This window comes from Ischnura elegans, chromosome 2, assembly GCF_921293095.1.
Source record: "Ischnura elegans chromosome 2, ioIscEleg1.1, whole genome shotgun sequence".
NCBI lineage: Eukaryota > Metazoa > Arthropoda > Insecta > Odonata > Coenagrionidae > Ischnura > Ischnura elegans.
In genome coordinates, this window is record NC_060247.1 from 10,172,817 (window position 1) to 10,178,579 (window position 5,763).

Below are 5,763 nucleotides of genomic sequence, written 5' to 3' on the forward strand. Positions count from 1 at the left end.
CTGATAGGGAAGGGGTACTATCGAGAGGGAGAGGCGGAGAGATCATACCGTTGCCAAATGTACATAGCCGCCCTGCTATGTCCCTAAAAACGTGTGAGTCGTGGATGGCCACAGGTATTTCGGTCCTGGCAATATTCCTGCTCATTTGGAAGGTATTGAGAATAATCCTTTTACGGAAGCCATGAGATTGTTAGCTGCCGCGCTGAATGAGGCACTGTTGGTGATTATCATGTGTAAAAGACACAAGGAGAACGCGTGAGGTTTGGCAACACTGCTCCTCGAGCAGATTCACGATGTTCACTCGACGGAGGTCTGAGAGGGACTGGCTGAGGCCACGCCTACTTTCTGCTGATTGGCGAAGGGAGGAAAGTCACATGTCTAGAAACTTTCCCTCCCTTCACCTCCATTTGCTTTAGCCACACCAGCTTACCATCAATGATAAAATGAACGAAGTATATTATGCGCAACAATGTTATGACCGTATGGTGTGCATTTGGGAATCCAATTGCATGCTGCATGCTGGTGATTGATAACCCCTTGCCAAACACCCTAGAGGTGGCTCGCAGGGTATTATGTTGATGTAGGTTAATCTATCTATCTATCTTCATTTTACCCTGCGAGCCAATTCTAGAGAGTTTGGCATGGGGTGACCTCCTCACCAATCCTCACAAGAGGATCACCACATGCACACTACACGCTCAAGTAATTGTAACATACTATAATAAAAAAGTACTTGCACGTTCGTATAAAGGCAAAAATTTCCAATAATTTGTAATATTTCTACTGTTTAACGCAATGTTAGAACAGTGTAATAACATAAAAATGTGATGTGGCGAGTGACGCTATTAATATTATTTATCGAGACACTGTTGCTATCCCTCATAGCACGAGGATAGAAAGATTTTAAATCTCTCTATTTTGCAGTCTATTTCCTGTATTTCCTTCTCTTGATCACCTCTCCGTCGTCGATCACTATTGTACAATTATAAACGAAGGATATTTTCACGTCGTTTTAGGTAAACTCTTCTCTGACTTTACCTAGAAAAATTCAGCCTTTAATATGCTCTGCGCTAGGGTAAAAATTCCCATCCTAACTGGCCAAACGTATTGGATACGATGCACTTTTCATCGCAACAGCCCATCACGAATCTGGCCGCCCTACGCTCTAATCTATTGTTTTCAGCAATCAATCCTGCTTCATGAGGGTCCCACTAGTGTCATATCGCTTCTCTCTTTCTTCCTTTCTGTTGCACTTAGAATTATTTTTACATACCCAATTTTACGGTTAGCTTTTACGTCAGACGACAGATTCAAGAAACTGACACTCACAGTGCTAAATGGTGCTGACACGTTGGAGTAAATATTCTCAAAAATACGCAATGAATATGTTGCGATGGAAACGTTGGTTAAACATATCGATGGATGTTGGAATTTTTCGAACCACGGATCATGTCCGTTCCCTTGGGGTTGTTTCCAGTTGCCTCGCCGTTTCAGCGTCTCGCTGTGTTGTTATACGGGGGATTAATCTCGGCATACATTCCTCGTGGGAATAGCGTGGGTGTATTCCGGTTAAGGAGCTTATGCGGTGTGGGTGTCGTTGGAATGAGGACGCCTTTGTATGCATGGAGGCCTCAATATGTTTACCATGAGGTCGGATAGGCCGTAGGCTTGTGTCACCCACCCGTGTACATGTGTGCATAATGTATACCTTGATGTCTACGCATCCGTGATTACACGCGATCATAGTCTTGTTGGATCAGGATGGAAAGGTGACTTTGACTTCAGTCATCACCATTTCAAAGGTTTGCGAGTGCACTATGTGGAACTTGGAGTTCAAAGCTAAATAAATACATGTGCATACATTTGTAAACTCCTCACAACTTTTTTTTGGTAAATCTCTTCCGGTTGCTACACTCTGGGAAAATATTATTTAAACATTATATTTGCTCATTAAAATGATGAGTGACCGTTGAAACGTTCGATGTTTACCAAATAAAGTTGTGCGGAAATTTCAACGTATTAATGTAGCTCAATAACATCCCCATCATCTCAATAACATCCCTCTCGGTCAAATTAATTAGGATTATTCATTCATTTTCTTTTCAGAATGTTACTGTCCCTATCTGTCCTAGGTAATAATGCCATATTAAATGTAGGGTTTAAGAAACAATTTCATGTGATTTGAATCTGTATCCGGCGTATTTATTATACAGGCTATTAATGGAAATTTGATTTTTATGAGAGCTTCGAAGCCTTAGAAATGGGCAACTGCCACAGTCTAGAGTCGAACCTGCGACCCTCAGTTTGCCTGTAACTAGGGCTTTGACAAAATGGGGAAAAAGGATAGTTTTGTTTTATGGCATTAATATTAATCAATGTTATATGACTTATTAGCGCGGCTAGAAAACGACTCTTGACCTGCAATAGGTTTACTGAGATCACTATGCTCCAAAGGATTCTTGTGGTTGAAAACTGAGATACCTACGTGTGAAAATAAAATAAAGTATTCAATTATTATTCTTAAAATTACTTTAATTACAATTTATAATGAGGACCTCGATATTTTTCGCGGTATCACGTCACTTTTGGCTAGGGGTGGGGTATATTGTCATCCAAAACCATTTGTCTACGGAACTGATTCGAGCATATGCTCGTGACACAAGATTCTAGGAATTCACTGGAGAGGAGAAAGTTCCGCTGCGCGCGGCGAATTAAAAAAAAAAAGAACAGCGACTGGCCTCTATGATGACGATCGGGCCGCGTGACTCCCCGCGTGTATTGCACTGAACTTCCGCGAGTGGAGTGGGGCGCTGCTTGACGTCGGCCATTTGCACTCGACTCCTCGTCCTCTCTCTCTCACGTCACTGATCCCGGAACAGTGGAAACGGGCTTGAATTACCATTCCGAGAGTGACATCACCGCGGCGGATCTTACGAAAGTAGTGGTGGGAGTCGGCCAATCGCGGGCGGGCGCCACGTCCTTGCCGCCACCGACGACGAACTTGCCCTTTTTTTTCACTTCATTCAATTGCATTGGCGTTGCGCAAGAAGCGACGCCCTTGTGGAGCGGCGTGAGGCATGTGTGAATGAGGGATTGGAGGGAGAGCTTGTTCCGTGATTGCGTGATGGAGTTGATTTTGAGCGCCACGCGGTAAAGAACGGTGAATGAGCTCGCTATTTCAACGTGATGGAATGCGGCCGGTGTAATAGCGACCTCTGATTACGCCGCTCCTTGTGGAAAAAAAGGTAACGCGTTTTATTAAGTATTTCATAATGTTCATTAACCCCTCGACTTAAAACTCTATTAAATGAAACTCCTTCCGGGTTTAGACTTTCTGCCTCGGTGGCGGCGGAGTAAAGTCCCCGCCTCCCACACAAGAGGCCGTGGGTTCGAGTCACGCCCGGGTAGGTTGCCCCTATCCAGAGTATGGAGCTTCGTGTACACTCATTTAATAAGGTAAAACTCCCGACATGAAAGGCCAATAGTGCTGTTTTCGCGGGTACAGGAATAAATAAAAATAAAATAAAAGAATAAACTGGGTCACTTCCACAATATTTTTATTAAAAACGGCCGGTTTTGGTAGTTACGCCATTATTGAAGGGTGGATTTTTAATGGAATCTTCGTTTTTTAAATTAATTCTTGTGGAAGTGACCAGGTTGTTGATTATATTCTTTGATAAATGTTATTACCACCACGCGAAATTTTAATTTTTTTTTCTACCAGTTCTCGCACATGATGTGCTCTTGCGAGTGTTCATATGTTTTACGGTACAGAAAAGTTGAAACTCAGAATGGGAATCATCAGCAGGTGTGCAGTGACAGCACTTGGTTAAATGAAGAGGTTTAAGAGGAGAAGAAGTTGCGTTAAGTCGCTGTATAAGGTCTTGTGTTTGATTTTTCGCATAAGACGTGGGCGCTGTGAGTGAGAGAGAGACACGATAGGAAGAATTTATATACCAAGAATTCCAATTCGTGGACGACACCAAAAGGTTACATAGATACTGGGTGAAAAATAGAAAATATGAATTTAAAACCACTGTGAATTTATTACAGTTGAAACGCTGAATTTGTTCGACAATAATTAATAGATTGATTTTCTTTGATTACGCCTAATTTCTTTTGCACAGCATAATGACAGCATGCAGCTGAATACAGCAGCTCAAACATGACCAATTTTGCAAAAACGCGCGCGATCTCGTTTTTCTCCGAAAATCTTTGAACTTAAGCAGGTGGTGTTGCAGTTGTATGATTTTTATGGAATAAAAACACAATATTCCTTGGACCATATGCTTTTGCTATATTTTTCATGATTTTTGAAGATTTTGGTTCACATCTGCATGTTTTACAACACAAAATGGCGTACCCATTTTTCGCGTGAAATTTTAAATAAAGTAGACATTATCTTTCGTTTACGAAATATGGTAATCCGGAAATTTACATCAAAGTGTTAAAGTTTGTGACCAAAGAAATGAGAGCGATTTTTCGATCGCGCGTCAAGCCTGAGCTACGCGACGCGGGACCCTGAGGCTCGGTAACTGCGGTCGATTTATCAAGTTTTTTTCAGAATTAATTCTTTAAAATCGTCATTTAAAGCATGGCTCATAATGATGCACGGCACATACACGCATTATTAAGGGATGCGTCTCTTAATAATGGGTGTATCGAAGGTGAAATTCAAAGATTGCATCCGGATTGTGCGTTGCAGCGGTGAAGGAAGAATCGGTGTTCCGCATTTGGTCGTTATTAGAAATATTGGCGACTACGATTCACTCATATTTTCTACTTATCATGATTTAAAAAAAATATGATCCTTCCGTTGCGCCGTTTTCATGAAGTAATTTTTAAAATGAAAGTGTTGCCTTACAATTTGCTCCGCTCCGCGTGCTAAGGTTTTTTGTTACCAGGGTAGGAATCACCTTTAGGCGTATTTGAGGAACTCGCTTATCTACGCAGGTATTTGACCTACCGAGTAAGGCAAATTTCGCAACTGAAAATATGTTGTGCATGCTTGCGTGTTGATCTGTTATGAGAAATTAATACCACAGGGGCAGAGGTGACAGTGATCAGCTTTCGGCATATGTTTGCAGTTCACCATTTTGTGCAGCTCTAAAGCCCATCGAACAACATACATTTTGCTACCAAGAATATAATACATCTACGTGCTTATTGATCTCTTTAAATATATGTTGAGAAATTAAACGAGACTCTACGCGGCGCGACGAGGTTTTAAATCACTGAATGCGAGGTATTAGGTCTGCTATCGTCTATTGGAATAATTAAGTTTTTCAGCCTCGTCATCCTCGAATCTATTGCCCAAACTCACCGTCATCATTCAGGATAGAAAAATAAAATGCATTAGGAATAAGAAAAAAAAGGTAGAATTTTCCATGGGAATCGAACGTCTCATTTAAGAACGAAAAGGAATAATGTTCTCTAACTTTAACTGTGTAGCAAAAAAATATTTTAGCAGAGCGTGGTTTCGATCCACGGACCTCTGGGTTATGGGCCCAGCACGCTTCCACTGCGCCACTCTGCTTTGCTGGTGGGAGGGCAGAACTTAGCGAAGCGTTTTCGTCTAATTTGATGGTAAATTTTGACAGCATTTTCTTTTATTCAACGTACGGTCTCAAGTGGCAGTGACTGAGAGATGTCTGTAGAGGCAGTGGAAATCACGTTTCCGAAACGGTTTCCCCGGAATCAATTATTTATTGATTATTCCATTATCATTTATTAACCGTTATTGCCTTTCACATTGGAAAAAAA

At 41.5% G+C, this 5,763-nt stretch overlaps 1 non-coding gene across 1 annotated transcript; it reads right to left on the bottom strand.

Moving 5' to 3' along the window:
- Nucleotides 1–5,464: 5,464 nt before the first annotated feature.
- Nucleotides 5,465–5,536, bottom strand: Trnam-cau. The gene has a single exon. It is a non-coding gene; the product is annotated as a tRNA-Met (tRNA).
- Between the last annotated feature and the right edge of the window lie 227 nt (nucleotides 5,537–5,763).